The sequence below is a fragment of the Arvicola amphibius genome, chromosome 2, assembly GCF_903992535.2.
Source record: "Arvicola amphibius chromosome 2, mArvAmp1.2, whole genome shotgun sequence".
In the NCBI taxonomy this organism is placed as follows: Eukaryota; Metazoa; Chordata; class Mammalia; order Rodentia; family Cricetidae; genus Arvicola; species Arvicola amphibius.
The window spans coordinates 115,833,401-115,850,100 of NC_052048.2; the positions used below are offsets into that span (position 1 = coordinate 115,833,401).

General features: G+C 39.9%; 1 pseudogene; it reads right to left on the bottom strand.

Moving 5' to 3' along the window:
- Window positions 1–6,594: 6,594 nt before the first annotated feature.
- LOC119807299 lies at window positions 6,595–10,018 on the bottom strand (annotated as a pseudogene).
- Between the last annotated feature and the right edge of the window lie 6,682 nt (window positions 10,019–16,700).

Consider the following 16,700-nt stretch of genomic DNA (forward strand, 5'->3'; position numbering starts at 1 on the left):
TACTGGTGAGGACAGTGGGACACTCGCCTTCTTGAGGGCTTAGGATCCTCGCAGGCTCCTTTTGTGATGCCTTTCTTCCCCTTTTGAAAACATGTGTCTTGTTGCCTCCCAAACTGTCTCTTGCTGTTAATAGGAATATTGCAGGAATTACAGCAGCAGCCTGTCAGAGGTCAGTTACTCCATGGAGTCTCCCAGACTGTACTTGATTTGAGGACTCTAGTTAAGTGTTAGCTAAGTATGGTGGAGTACCAGATTAGCACCACTGACTGGATAGATTACCCTTCTTCTGCCAGAATAGCAAGCGTATGAACCCCTGCCCCTGGAACTGAGAGCCTAGGTAACTTGCAAATGTTCTTCTGATGTGCCATTCTCATTTTCTCTTCCTGAAGTGTTCCCATCTCATATAGGCAGAGAGTTGCCTGGGGAATTGCTGTGAATTATGCTCTGGCTTCCTAGGCCTGACCCAGCATTTCAGAGTATTTTCTATTTTCATTTTTCAATGTTTTTCTTCTTTGTCTCTGGGCTTCACATAACTAAGTCTATACCCTTGCAGTAGATAGTAAGTTCTAAGGGTTCTGTTGTGGGAGAGAGAAGTATAGTGGGTGGGTACTGAAGTAGACATGCTTTAGGGGCCATCTAATTCTGCTTAGTGAGAAGCCCAATAGCAGAACAGCTGAACAGGGTACAGGCAGGATCAGCAGAGCAATAAAAGCAAACCTCCTACAGAAAGAATTTTAGGATTCACTTAAGAAAGGCTGAATGACTGCCGAGAGTGCAGTCAAAGTAAACTCAGGGTAGCAAACAGGGTTGGAAGAAGATCAAGGAAAACCAATGTGCCTTGGGGATGAAGTTCAGGAAAGAAGCAAATTGAAGTCACAAAGATTCTTCTCCCTCTGCCACTGTTAAGTTAGCTTGGGCATCCTGCAATGTCTGTCTCTCCTATTCTAAAAAACTGCAAAGGGGACCACGACTTTTGAGAAGGTAAGTGAATCCCCTGGATGTAGCTGATGATGTTTATTACAGCCAATTTCATTCTTATCTGTTCAAATCTTAATTTGATGTAAATATCTCAGAAATAGGTGTAAGTGATTTGAGCATTTTGGGTTTAGCCTTAATATTTTCAAAGATAGATGTTGTTTTGGGGAATAAAATTATGATATGGTTATAGTTTGTATAATTGAATCATGAAATAAAACTGGAGCAAAACATTTTAATCTCCAGTTGGCAAGCTTTAGGTTAAAGTTTGCTTTAAATCACAGCATTGTGTATATTTTGGAGCATCATAGATACATGAGGTCACTCTAAGCCTGGTGTCTAGAAATGCAGAACAGTTTGTGCTGTTATTTGACTTGGTGTTTATGTTTCTGTACTGAAAGCTTTACTGTCCACATGGATGTTCCAGGCAAATCTTAAAAAGAAGTAGTTTTGCTTTCGAATGAACACTTTTATTAGCAAGAACTGGATGAACAGAGAAAGTACAGTGTGTGATGGAAGGGTGCGGAGAGAGGTGCTGCAGTGAGCTCGGGGTGTGTGTGGGAAGTGAGGGACACAAGTGGCCCATCCTACTAGGAAGGAAGCCCTGGTGGTGGACATCTGGGAAACTCTCACTGAAGCTCACTCCCCTTTCCTTCCTCCCAGTGGGTTAAAAACTGTTAGCAGTGGAAAATGTAATTTAAGGAATCATTATTTTTTTTGCTTGAGGTAAGTTGATGTTCCTCTCAGAAATCTTTATAGGGAATTGGATGAGCCTTAAAAGGTTAACTCACTTGGGGAAATAAATAAAAGACTTGAAGATGAAAAAGTCAACCCTTTTAAAATTAAAAATACATGTTACTTACAGACTAGCTAGAGAATGTGGCTATGTGGTAGGATTTTCAATCCATTGTCTAAAATGGAATTTATGCTTTAGATTATATTTCTAATATTTATGTGGTTTATAATATGTTGTGAGGAGTCCCCACTGTTTGTTTCATGTGCTTTTCCTTAGTATGTTGCCATCTTTCCATGCCAGTCACCATGCCCCACAACGTCTAAACATCACTGCAGGTGCACTTTTGTGTGACTATACCCAGTTTTAGTCATTCCTTGCTTGACAGCTGAGATTTTTCTAAGTATAATAATTTTAAATGAAGCTAAATTAAGTATTTTATGCTTTGGTCTTTGCATTTACCTTTATTTCTTTGGAATACATTCTAGTAATGGAATACAGATTTTTAAAATGAATTCATCCTTAAGACATTTCATAGATTTGCAGTTTATACTGAGTATGTTCTAGCACTGGAGCGAAGCTCTGAGGAAGCGCCTTGCCGTTGTTCCTCACTGAGGAATGCTGGGATGGCAGAGCCAGTGTGCTAGGTCCTCTCTGTACAGCAGTTCTCCCTCTTGCTAAAATGCGGGCCATCTAGGGCTCTGCTGTTTTAAAACATCACACCATAGGGCACTTAAAGTATTAGATCTAATTGGAGAAAATAAAGCTTTTTTTTTTTTTAATTATGAAATTTATCTCAATTGTGCCATTGCTCCCCAGATGTGAGGCTTTTTCATCAACACACTTTCTATTGCCTCTGCTTATCCTACCCATCTGGGCCCAATGTAACTAGTGTTAAGTATTTCTTAAGACAAACCTCTCCGCAGACACAAATAATCCCAATCAGACTGAATTATAACAACACCCATGTTTAACAGATGACCTTATTCCTAGGTGGCCCCAGGAAAACATGGAGAGGGGGGAGGGGAAACCAAGCGAAATCCAGAGACCACGTGTTCATTCTCTGAGAGCGCCATTTAAGCAGCCTGTGGGTCTTGACCTTCCCTGGGGAGGGGCTTTCTCAAGATGGTGGAGTTTGTTCTGAGGCAATTCCCAGGGGAGGGAGCTTATGAACAGGAGCTGAGGTGAAGCCCTTCAACCAAACAACTGGTGTTTTAAATTTTGTTTTGAATTATTAAATCTTTAAGTTTTAAGATTTATTTTCTTTAAAAGCATAAATTTATGGTGTATCTCCTGTGTTTATGTGTCATATGTGTGATGGTACCCATAGAGGCCAGAGAAGTATCAGGTCCTCTGGAGTTGTAGTTACAGGTAGTTGTGAGAAGCTTGGTGTGGGTGCTGGGGATGTGGGTGAGACGGCTCAGTGGGTAAAGGTACTTGCTGCCAAGCCTGGCAATGAGTTTGATCTTCAGGCCCCACAGAGTAGAAAGAAAGATCCAAGTGCTGCAGTTGTGTCCTCTGACTTCCACATGTGCATTGAGGTACAGATGTACATATATACACATTGTTAGGAATTTTTCCTAACGTGAGCTCTCTGCCGACACAAAATCCCAATCAAGCCGAATCAAAACGATCCAAAGTAAGAAATATCCAGGTTTAATGGGAGGTCCTGCACTCTCCGGTGGCCCCCTGGGGGAACCAGGAGGCCACAAATGCGACCACCAGGAGGGAAGGAAAAGGGACCACATGATCCTCTTTTGGGAGTTCACCTTAAATACTCTGTGGGAGGGGTCAGGACCTGGTGTGCTCATATTTGGAGTCCAGACCAATACAAACTTTCAGGCCTGGGGGCTGGGGATAGATGCGAGAGGCTGGGGTCTACCAAATTAATGTAAGAAACAAATTTTTAGATTTTTTTTTTCTTTTCTGCTGCTTAATGAAAGTATTAAAATTTATTTTTATGTTTAAGTTCATTATTAGGTATGTTTTATAATATTAATGCTAATTTTTGGCTTTTCTTTTTCTTTTTGATAGACCTTTGGAAATAGCAAAATAGTTTAATTTTGATGAACTCCAGAAGTTCAATCTATCATTTTTAAAATTTGTTTTTCAAGATAAGTATCTTTGTGTAGCCCTGGCTGTCCTAGAACTCACTCCATAGACCAGTCGGCCTCAAACCCACAGAGATCCACTTTTCTCTGCCTCCCGAGTGTTGGTATTAAAGGCGTGAGCCACCACTCCTAGCTGAAGTTTTATAGTTTTAATAATGTTTATTTAGTCTGTCATTTAGTGCTCAAAGAATTGATACTTAATTTTTAATTTATTTCTGTCTTTCATTTCTAATGGTCTACTTTCTCACACCTATTTGATGTTGCGTATAGGTTTTAGTTATTCATGAACATGTTCCTAGACTTGCCTTGTCTCCTCAGTTGTGCCAGCCGTGGTGATTCCTATCTGTATGAGGATAAGTCAGTCTCTGCCCTCTGTCGTCACTGCTGGTTCTTCGTGGTCTTTTTTCCTCTGCTGTTCCAGTTTCCAGTGGCCTCTTCTGTGGGAATCCACTGAGGCCTGGATTGATTGGTGCCTGTTTTCAAAAGTTTGCGTTGCTTCTATTGGCTTCTGTAGACAATAGTAGTTGAGATCAGCTTGAGGAGTTTTGTTGGTTTGTTTGTTGTTTGTTTGACCACCCAGGTTGTGTGAATTAACCTGCTAACTGGAGAGCTGACTTAGGGCTCTGTATCCTCATCAGTGATGTCTGTGACATTCACTGTGGTCTCCAGGGTGCAGGATGTAGTGAATTAATTTCTAGTTTACATTTACCAAGGGCTTAAACCCTTTTGTGTCCCAGTTTTCTAGGGGGGTGAAATCTCTCAGTTAATACCTTTGGTAGACCCAGATTTTGTAGCTGTTTCTGGGGGCTTGTGAAACTCCGTGAAGCAATGAAGCTAGAACATAAAATTCACTCAGCTCGGCACCTGCTCTCAGCCACAAAGTTCAGAAATGGAGCTGGCTGCTTGTACTTCATCTCTTTAGTTTGAGTCCTTTTCTTTCATTCTGACTCATAGATGAAGTGCGATCCTAGTTAGTCTTAATAATAAAACCCAGAGTCAGATATTAGGGGTGGAAAGCTGAAAAGATCAATGAAGCAGAATAGCCAGCCACTAGAGTTCCTGCCTCTATGAATTCCACCAATTGAAAGGGGCCGAGCTCCTGTCTCTTCCTGCCTTATATTCCGCCCTCTGCCCAGGCATATCACTTCCTATCTCCTGTCTATATAGACCTCCAGACCTCTGTGGTTAACTAATGACTTGCTTCACCCTCTGATCTTCAGGCAAGTCTTGTTAGAGCACAAAACCAAATAATCACCACACATAGATGTCTTATAGATAGTGTATTTTTATTTATGACTTTAGTTGTCAGTAACAATTAGCCCAGGTGGGGTAGTCTTTCATATTGCTTATAAAGAAAAGTCATTTGATTTTCTTCCTTTGGGATTTTTTTGAGTTTTAGGCATCAAAGAAACAAATCGGATCATAGAAATTTGAAGATTAACACTTTTACGTTTTATAGAATTACTTGTTTTTTCAGGTTATAACTACCTATGGAAATATGTACATCGCATAGCTTTTGTTCTCTGGAAATGTAATTTTTCATAATTATGTTCAAAGAGAAGTTTTTATTATTAAATTCAGAAAATACAAAGGAAAGCAAAACTATCTACTACTCAGAGATTGGCATCATATTCTAATGGAATTCTGTAGCTGTTTTATTTGTATATTTGTTTGTGCTTCAGGTAATTCTGCATCTGAATTTGAATTTAATCAGCTAGACTCAATAGGAGTGGGGAGGGAGCCTTTCCATCAGATCCCATTATTTAGCCTATTTGAATACATTCAGGGTAATCCCTAGCTGAATAATGGACAAATATCAGAGCTTTTTCAGTCTTTCTCAGTCATTAGAACCATGCCTTTTCAGCACCTGAAATGTGTCTCTAGCACAGTCACCAGGGCTGTATGGTTGATGAGTGAGTTCTGTAACAGGCCTGCTTCCCTCCAGAAAACACTAATGTAGGAACTGGAGGTTGTCATGCTGGGCCTTACCACTTTTTTTTTGGTGCTTTTATTCCCCCCAGTCTCAGTAGTTTTGATCCCTCTAAGCGACGGTCTCAGAGTTATAGTGATAGGAAAATAAAAATGTGTTTAGGAAGTAGGGGTGGTGGTAATCTGGAGCTCGGACCCTCTGGGTGGATCAGACATAATCACCAGTCTTTCACGAGATATTTTCAAGAATTTTTCCTCTGTGCTTGTTTGATTCTCCCACTTGGAAGCTGTGATGTCTTCTCCATAGTACCAGTTGTGACTCATTTATGGATCAGGCTTTTTCAACTGCTTTTAGAGGATCGTTTTGCATCTAATTAGCCTTAGACAGAATTCTTTAAAGCAAACATGCATACTTTTCCATTCAGGCCCATCTTGTCTTACTGTTCTTGCCTCCTCTCAAAGGAGGGCCCACAACATCTGAGCACAGCTCTGCTTCTCTTTTGAGTCCCTTTCTCATCAACTTGTGCTTGCAATAATTCTCTTTCTTCCTTATCTTGCTCTCCCTGCCTGCCATATTTTTTTTCCTTTGTCCTTGGAGTGGTCAGCTTCTCCAAAGCGTGTTTATAAGGGTGTCTGTAGTCCAGGGACATAGATGAAGACTCTGGCATGGCATGCATTGAATGCCCTTCGCCTTGAGGTATTGCTGCAACAAAGGCTCCAGCATGTCTTCAACCTTCCTAAAGACAGTTTTCTCTCCCTAACACCCAGACACAGCCATTTTTAGGACAAATGTTTGTGGTTACTACTTGTAGCTTTTAAACCTAACAAGCACACAGTGGGTGTTTTTTATGCCATCAGGACATGTGGATCAGCACCCAGACTAAAGGCTTCCATTCTGTGTGCTGTGAATGAGGTCAGTGGACAGCACAAAGCAAACTTCCATCCAGAACAGCGATTTTCAACCTGTGTGTCATGTCCCCTCTAGGGTCACATATCATATATTTACATTATGGTTCATAGCATAGAACAATACAGTTATGAAGTAGCAATGAAATAATTTTGTTGTTGGGGTCACATGAGGAACTGTATTAAAGGGTTACATCATTAGGAAGGTTGAAAACAACTGATCTAGATGTTTTGTTTTTTCAGTGGGGAAAACTTACATATAAATATGCATGAATTTTCATATGGTACGTGAATTAGTGATACACTACACATAGAGAGTTAAAAGCAAAGGAAGAGTATAGAGAGGGGCAAGAAGTACAGGTTTCAGTGGAGCAGATGCTCTCTTCATGGTCTTAAGAAAGTCACCCAAGCTGAAGGAAGGGGTGTGTGAATTTATCAGTGTTCTATTTGCCATATTATATGAGCCATGTTTTTCATAATGTAGATTGCAGTCCATTGGTGAAAGCTAAAAACATTTTAGTTGAAATAACAGAAAATGTGTGTTTTACACAGCAGGCCAATTATCATCTCATGACTACTTAGCTTGAATGTATGGATTAGACACGGGGTTGTGATATGCAGGGTGTTCGTTATCTTTAGTGGCACAATCAGATAAGTTTGAGAATCCTTCCTATATGAAAACCCGGCAACCCTTTAGAAACTATAAATTTTGAAAACTGCTATGAGGGAAAGCTGGTCAGCAGCACTCTTTAATGGGTAGGTGGGGGTGTGTTTTGGAAAGAGAATTTGGACTGATTTATGAAATGACGAAAGATCCTCGCTATGAAGCAACAGGTCAGTAGTTCATAAAGCACAGTGTATATGACCCAGACAACTAGCCAGCCCTGTGCCTGTGCCACCACAAACCACAACCCCTTCCAAGGTTTTCCTGGGAATTTAAAAATTAGTAATAGAATTTTCTCAGTAAGATCCTCATGTCAGAAACACTTCCTAAATACTGGTTGGTGACACGTCAGGGTTTATTGTGATTTCATTGCAAAAGAAAAGGCTTTGTAGACCAACTGAGATGAACTTTTGGGAGTAGGATTTTATTCAAAAGTGAATATAAAATGGTTATTGTAGAAAATTAAAACTGTTTGGGTGATTGTCTTGAGGAACAAGTCTTATGTCCGTTAAAATGTATCAGGTAATTGCTTTAAACAGTGGTATTAAGAATGCTGTATTTTTTTTGTAAAGAGTTTGAATTTTCTTCTCTGCTTAAACTAAGATTGGAATAAATTTTCTTTTACATTCAAACATTTTCTTTTGACATCTGCTAGCATTTAGTATCTGATTTAGCTCTTATATATGTAATCATGCTGTTTTATATGCAAATATTCCATCATGTTCTGAATAGACTACATTGGCTTCCAGGGCTTTGCCACTAGGAAGAAAAAAATAGAAACTAAACGTGAAAACCAATTTATATGTACTGACTGCAGACTTCCTGCCAAGCTTGACTTTTACAGAGACATAAAGCTGAAAAAAAAAATGTAAGTAGCCAAGAATGTGTAAGAGGGGATATCAAAAAGTTGTTCTCAGAGACTAAAGCTTAAGGCCCAAATGCTTTTACTTTTCTTCTTCTATGTGCTAAAGTATAACATAAAATCTTTAAATAATTATCTTAAGGGAAAGAGCATAATAAATGGATCCCACTGCTTTGTAGATAGTTCTGATTGCCATAAGCCTCACCAAAGCAGATGTGTTCACCTCTCCTAAAGATTTGGGAAATAAATGATTTTAGGACTGAAGATAGGAATGAGTATCACAAAAGGAGACAGGACTGTAATTAAAGTAGGACGACCTCTCTAAGATAAGGAAGGTTTTGTTTTTTTTATTTCATTGTCTTGTGCAGATGAAACATGGCCTGATGTTCAGGGTGGATTTCTGACTAACATTCTGAAAGCACAGTGTGTTGCGAGGTGTGGAAAACTGGAAGAAAGCGGCTGTTCTTTGGCTGTTCTGACAGTGACTGTTGTGTGTCTGTTAGACATGGTGGCAGGAACCTCTGGACATTCCAGATCATAGCCACAGTCTTTGATAGGTCTTTCTAGACCCAATGGGCAAACTAGAGGTGTTGGCTATGTGACTCTCGAAGGAATGTGACTAATACCTGGTATGAGGCCGCAGTGCCTTGCCACATACAAGGGACTGGTATTAGTCAGTTTTAGAGGCATGCTTTTCAAATCTGGACAGAAATTGGTTAAAATCAATACCTAAAAAAATTTGAAAGGCTTTAGATTTTTAGATACAGTCTTGTTGTGTGAACTATCATTTGAATAAATGACTTTTGAGGTGTTAGGTGTAGATTTTTTTAAATCAGGTGATTTCTAAGGTTTCTTTGAATTTTGGGTATGGGCAATTCTCTCAAACAACACGAACCACCTGACCTTTCTCTTTTTGCCTTAGTTGAAAGAGATTTACTTTCTAACAAATTTGCTGTGCAACTGTATTTAGCTGTGTAACCCATGATGCTAGGAAGTCAGTACTGTGTTTGTGTGAGGAAGTGTGGTTGCTCTTACTTCTTTCTCATTAATTACTCCATTTCCTTCCCTGCTTTACATGGGGAGCTTTCTCTGTAATTAAGAAGGACATCCCATGATGTCACTATGTATCTTAGGCTGGGCTCACATTTGTGATTCTCTTTCCCTAGCCTTCCTAATACTGAGATCACAGGCACACACTACTATGCCTGGCATGAATTAGAACTTGTGATGGCCTCAATTGTTTTAAGGATCTCAAACATGGTCCTTATAAGTCACGACAAATTAAGGTGATGTTGGTATATCAATTCTGAACTTTTTGTAGTCACAGCCTGGGAAGATGTAAGAGACATTGTAGAATTTTGTTTCCTTTGACATCTCAGTATTCCCTCCATTCCCACACTTGCCATAAATATTGGTCTCTTCTTGATAAGGCTTCTTGTTGGAATATTTCTGTAGTCAGAAATTTATTTTCCTTTTGTTGAAAGGCCAGAATGCTTTTATTATTTTTTTTCATTTTGGAAACCAGCACATTTATTTTATGACAGATTGAAATCCTCAAGATTGAACTGGATGCTGCAACAGCTGCCCTCTTGGGTTTAGGGGTTGTCCCTTCACGGAATCCATGTCTGAATCTTCGGTAGACAATTTTTAGGTGCCCAGTCCCGGCAGTGTTTCTCTCTTAGCCTTGGCACTCCAGTTATACTTTCTCCTGCGCTTGGCAGGGTGGCCACATTGCCACAGGTAGACTTCTGAAGGTGGTAGGCCTTAGAGCAACAGTGGCGGCACCACGTGTGCGTCTTGTTGCAACGCTTTCCGAAGGATGACGTTCCTTTCGTCATCTTGCTTCTGCAGCCAAGGCCAAAGAGACCGGAAGAGAAAGCACTTCCGCTACTTCGCCAGAATGCTTTTAAACATACGTAGCTAAATAGACTGCTCAGCAAGGTGGAGTGGGAAAGGAGGCATGGGGAATAAATAATAAAGGGAGATATTTTTCAAAATAATGCTAGATTTGAATTCAGTTTGACAGGTTTTGATAAAAATAAATGTGTTTTATCAGTTTTTGTAACCCATGTGTTTTTGTGTTGTAGAGTCCAATTTAAGTATCTGCAGGAGTTACTTCAGCCCACCCTTAATTTCATTCCTTCTTGTAGATCTTTGTTTATTGACTTAGATTAGAACTGGCCTAGAGCCCAGTGATGGTCACTTTGCATCTTAAGGTTTTTGGTTACAAATCTGCTTTTGTTGCCAGTTCCAATATAGATTCTTGATAGTTTTTGTTAGTTTATTGTAAGTTCTTGCCAAAGATACAGTGTTAGTATAACTGAAACAGATGTTCTATTTAGACAATGTACATGCTGTAACAGAATGTAGATGTCAATTAAACAGCAAAGTGTTCAACATTACTGTAATAAGTGATAAACTTTGGAGTTTTGTTTTCTCGATAGCTGTTAGGTTATAGAAGAAATAGTGCTCATTTTCAACAATTATGTTATATTTTTCTGTGTAGTTTTCAGTTTGCATCCATAATTTTACATTTGAAAACTGACCATTTTACTGTGGTTTTAAAAAATAGTAATAATTCATTCATGTCTATAGTTCAGTTATTTCTTAAAGTACATATATCAGATAAGTGCTAGTTTCTGCTTTCTACTTTCACCTAACATTCTGGAGATGTTAGTATAATATAAAAGAATAGTTTTAAAGACTCTAATGTTTGTAAATAGGTGAGTGAAATTATACCTTTCCGTTGATGATATTCTTTGCAGTGTTGGGGAACATATTGTAAGACATCGAGAGCCTGCCTTTCAGCCATTTCATAGAGTCCCAGTGCAGTCTGTGCTGGATTCTGTGTTAGAGGGAACACGGGCCATGCAGAACACTGGGACAGATATATTAAGTGGCTTTAGCTCTGTTTGCTCATAGCTCCTCTGTGAATTCTCGGTGAGGGTCAGTGGTAATAATGGAACCATTTCTAACTTTGAGATAAGCTCTCAGCCTGTTCTTACTCATGTTGTATTCTTTCCTATGACATTGGACACCTTACAGTTTCCTGTCACTTTTGAAAAGGAAATGTTTCATTGTTTATTTAGAAGCATGCAAGTTGTTTCTTTCCTGCTCCTGTCTGGGTCACACTGAGTCACTAAGTTCTTTCTTGTTGCAGTTTGTGTTAGAATCATTCAGGATTGCAGAGATCCTTTGCTAAGATCCCTTCCACTTTGCTGCAGACTTAGAGATTTAGGGAGCAGAAACACAGAGTTGGATAGGAATCGGGCTCGTGAATCCACCTTATTTATGGTTTTTGGTATGATATGGTGGGTTTTGATTCTAATGTGTTTCATGTGGCTAAATCTTTGTATTACGTACTCCTAACTTAGTGAAGTGCCACTTTAAGTTCCCCACATCGCACATTTCTAAGGTTACACCCAACTTAATTCCCATTCCTTTTCTGCTTCATAGCACTTCCATATTGGAGGAACCTGAACATTTGGGTCCACATTATGATAATGAGGTTTCCGGGACATGGGGGATTAAAGGTGTTGCAGGTCTGGTTTGCAGAAGAAAGTTGAGAAGCACTTGTAAAGCTCGCCTGATTGGTGGGTCGAGGTGCTTTTATTATTCACTACTCATGCAGCGTTAATCCGCATTTCATCAGGTACCTACAGTGCTGAAATTCTAGACGGGCAGCGACCCTGGGTCTTGATTTACTTCTTCAGCTCCGTTTCTTTATTAATGTGCCATGAAAGAGGTACATGAAAGATAGCCAACATCAAGCTCCTTTAAAGTCAAATGGTTGAGAGGAATTCCCTGGTATTTAACATTATCTGTCAAATGTTTCAGCTACTTTGCATCCTTTTTACAAGGCTATTGCTTGCTGCACTAAAAGACATTTAAAGCAGTTGTTTTCAAATGTTCATGGGATGAGGTGGGGGTGGGATGGTAGGGGTGTGGTGGTGGGTAGTGGTGATGGGACGGTACCAAGCCAGAGAGGAGAGTGAGAGAGAGGCTAAGATCATGATCTTCCGGCTGTGCTTCTCCCAGTCTGATGTTTGTTTTCCACTGCGTGAGGGTTTTCAGATCAGAACCGTTACTATGATGTAATGGAACAAGCATGTACCCTTGGTTATCAGAAGGTTGTGAAAAAGGGTGCCAAAGAAAATCTTTCAGACTTCTGTGACAAAATAAATATGAGGCCATGTTAGTATCTTTCCAGAGATCGTTGGAACAGTTACTTCCCAGCCTGTTTATTCTCTGACTGATTCATGGGAAGCAGAGGCTGAAGAGGAGGACAAAGGAAAGTGGGATTCAGAGAAGGCTGGGCCGTGTGTTATGAGCTCCAGTTCTCATAGATGCTTCTAATAGAGGCTGGGGTCTCTTGGGGGCCAGAGTTCTGTGGGTAGAAGTTTCTTGTAGTTAGGTTTTGAATTGTTTTTTGTTTTTGTTTTGTTTACAGTTTACAACTATTGATGGTTTGTCCTACTTAAGAGGAGAGATGTAAAAGCTGTTCACTTAATAAGACTCTCATCAGTTCCCAGGATTTATACCTGTACTCGTACTCTAGGCTTTCCTCATCCAATAGTAGAAAATAGAAATTATGGCGGTGTTTTAGAAAGTGAAGCTTATTTGCCTTCAAAGTTTTATTTTGAACATACCAACATAACACTGACTTGTAAAAGGCTTTTATAATCTATTTTAATAAGATGTCTTGCTTAACCGTGTTGCATTAGTGTGTATTTGTATATAAGCAAAATGCTACAAAATTGGCATGTGTATATACAATATATAGTTTTAAAAGATTATTATATGTTCCTTATATATGTGTGTATGCGTGCGTACACACACACACCATACAGCATATGCATGCAGGTACTTGAGAAGACTTGAAGAAGGTATCAGATCCCCTGAAAGTGGGGTTACAAGGGATTGTGGGCTGTCTGATGGAACTGGGAACTGAACTCGGGTCCTCTGAGAGAGCAGTAATCTTTCTTACCTGCAGACCCATTTCTCTAACCCACAATTCCTTTATTTTTAATATTCTATAATTTTCTATGCACTTATCTACTTATTTTTTCGTATGTGATGTGAACAAAAATTTCAACCAAGACCTATTTTTGGCAGTTTATTGGACCAGAGATTTTGGCTTACGGAATATAGGACATCCACACTTGAGTGACATGGAGGAGTTTAATAATCACCTTTTCTTTTCCAGAAAAGCAGATTCATTTTTGACAACACAATGATCAACACAAATGAACTACTGAGGCCTCTTGTTGTGTTTTATGGAAGGGGATAAAACTCTAGTCCAATGAACATACGTGCAGTTCATTTGGAGTTAAAGTCTGTGATAAGAAAGACGGGTGAGAGAGGCACATCCGCTCGTTTGCCAATAAAGGCAGTGTGGAATTTGCTCTCATTATGCCATGTTTCATATGTGGCTCTTTGTTTGCCTTTAGAAGAGCGGCTGTTGGGGAAGAAAAGATGCATATCAGGAACAGGTAGCAGAATGAAAGCTGAAGATAGACATTTTTCTATCTGGTTCCATTGCCCTTCAACCTCCCATACCTCTTTAGTAAATAGTTTTTGTATAGGGTATATTTTCCTTTTGTTTTTGAGACAGGGTCTTGCTGGTCTGAACGGCGAATCGCATTACTGCAGCCCACAGAGTTGCCTTGCAGTTGTGCTCCCTCGAGCCTCACAAGGAAGTTGTTCTGACTCACAGTCATAGACAGTGAATTGGGGCCTCCTTAGAAAGGACTTTTTTCTTTCGGTTACTGTTTATATATTTAACATTTGGGGGTTTTGTGGTGTATTTTACCTTATTAGTGATCAACATAAAGTACATAAATTCATAAATGTATATTGTTATTCAAAGATATTATTTACAAGTTATTCTTGATTGGCAAGGATTATTATAGCATGGATCAGGAAGCGACAATTTGTTAGCTGCTTGGTAGAAAGCAACTTAAACTTGCAAATGAGCCACCAGCTTAGTAGTTATCAGTATATCTCTGCCTGCTTCACATGCCTACTTAGTGTCTTAGTGTTCTCTACATTTGTTAGTAAATATCCGAGAGAAGGCAAATTGAGGAGGAAGGGTTATTTTAACTCTTGGTCTGGAAAGCATGGAGTTCGGAATGTAAGGCAACTGGTAACATGGGGTCCTCCGTCAGGATAGAAAGAGATGAATGCTCAGGTTCATCTGGATTCCTACTTTCCCCTTCATATCCGGTTCTAAATTCCTTCCGTATTGCTTCCCACACTCGCATGGAAACAGTCCTCCTCAGTTCCACTGGCACAGACACTTGCAGGGCCACCACGTCAGTGCCTGCAGTGCTGTATAAGCCAGGTCAGGTCCACAGCTGAAGCTGCACATCATATTTAGTTGCTTTGTTTACCTAAAATAATTATGGTTATTTAAAGCACTTCTATTTCTCCCTTTAACGTGTGATTTTCAAGAATCAAAGGACTACAAAGAGCCATAAGGACTGTGATGGACTCCCTCAGTGCATTACAGGCTTGAAATTAGGTATTTCAATATTTTGAAACCGAAACCATGCTACAGCCTTCATTGAAATTTTGTTTTCCATTTGGTACTTTAGCCATTTTTCAGTAATTTCTGACTTAAAATTCAGATGTTGGTATTGCCAGAACTTGGTATTCTGTGAATGCAATGAATGTCTTTGTTACAAGGAATACTTTAAGGGTCGTTCATTCCACCCCTGTTTGAACCATGGCTTCTAATTATAGCATTTAGTGACTTCCTTCTCTTCAGGGTCCTGGGCAGCTTTTAAATTAGAATTCCTACTTATACAAGAGGAAATCAGGCACCTCTTGTCTTCATGGCTTCTTCTTTCTGGAGTCTGTACCTGTCAAGTTTTTTGAGACCTTCTTATGTCCAGTTTTACTAGGAGACTCCACTTTTTAGATGATTTAATCTTTGGTGGGGGAAAACAATAATTAAAATTGAACCAAAAAGCTAAGTGTTTTTGATTTTTAAAGAATTTAACCTGGGTACAGAATCTCCCCCCCCCCCCTCTCATTCTGTGTTAATTATTCCTTTTTACAAATAGAACCCTGTTGCGTGTGCTGTTATGAGACTTGCTTTTTTCCTCACAAAGATTATCTTAGAGACCCTCACTCAACCTTTCAGACCAGGGATTGGATCAACATTGTCCTCGTTCCTGACAGGGAGAACCAAGAAGTTAGATAAAGACAGCTGGCCTGAGGACATCTAAGAATGCGCTGGTTTTCTGCAGTGTCTCAGATCTTCCAGGTTTTGATTTGTTTTCTACTCTTCTTCTCTTATGATTACTGCCTCCCCCGCTTTCTCTTTGTTTACCTTCCCTTAGTGAGACCTGACAGTTTGTGCTTAGTGGGAAATGTAAAATGTATTTTGTCTTCTTGAATTCCATATCTAGCTGGAAGTTTGCCCTTTGGCCTTTTATAGAAGTGAAGTTATTTCTTTTGCATTCTTGACCACAGTTGAATGCTTGAGATTACACTATGATGTCATTGTTGTTTTCACCTTTGATAGTACATTCAGGAATCTTCTGGTTAGAATAGATAATTGCCATCTCTTTTGACTATCAAACTTCACCTGCTTAGCCAGGTGGTGGCTCATGCCTTTAATCCAGCACTTGGGAGCAGAAGCAGGCAGATGTGAGTTCGAGGACAAGCTGGTCTACAAACAAGTTCCAGGACAGCCAGGATTGTTACACACAGAGAAACCCTGTCTCCAAAAAGTCAAAAAAAAAAAAAAAAAAAATCTTCTCATCAATTAAATATTTTGAGAACCTCATTCCCTGTGCTAGGCTCAGTGAGGTGAAGGTTGATCAATTGTGGCTGAGTGCTTCTTGTTGGAAGGCTGCTTGTTCGTTCCTGGCCGCCCAGACATGAAATAACCACATAGAAACTGTATTAATTGAATCACTGCTTGGCCAATAACTTAAGCTAGCTAGCCCTTATATCTAGAATTAACCCGTTTCCATTATTTTATATTTTACCATGAGGCTTGTGGCCTATCAGGCAAAGTTCAACTGGCAGCTCACATCTTTCCCTCTGGTGGTTCCATGGCATCTCTCTGACTCTGCCTTCTTTCTCCAAGCATTTCAGTTTAGTTTCCCCACCTAACTCTACTCTCTGCCCTATCACAGGCCAAGGAAGCTTCTTTATTCATTAACCAATAAAAGCAACACATATACAGAAGGATTTCCCACACCAAAGTGCCTACATGACCAGCCCAGCAGCATCTCCCTGTAGTGAGGAGCTGTTGGCCGGCTTCCCGCCGCCCGGCTCCCAGCCACCGGCTAGCTTTATCCGAAATAATTACACGGAAACTGTATTCTTTTAAACCACTGTCTGGCCCATTAATTTCAGCCTCTTACTCACATCTTGACTAACCCATATCTAATAATCTGTGTAACACCACAAGTGGTGTCTTACCAGAAGAGATTCAGCACGCCTGACCTGGTGGCTGGCTTCATGGCATACTCGCTGTAGAGGCAGGGCAATGTCTGAGCCATC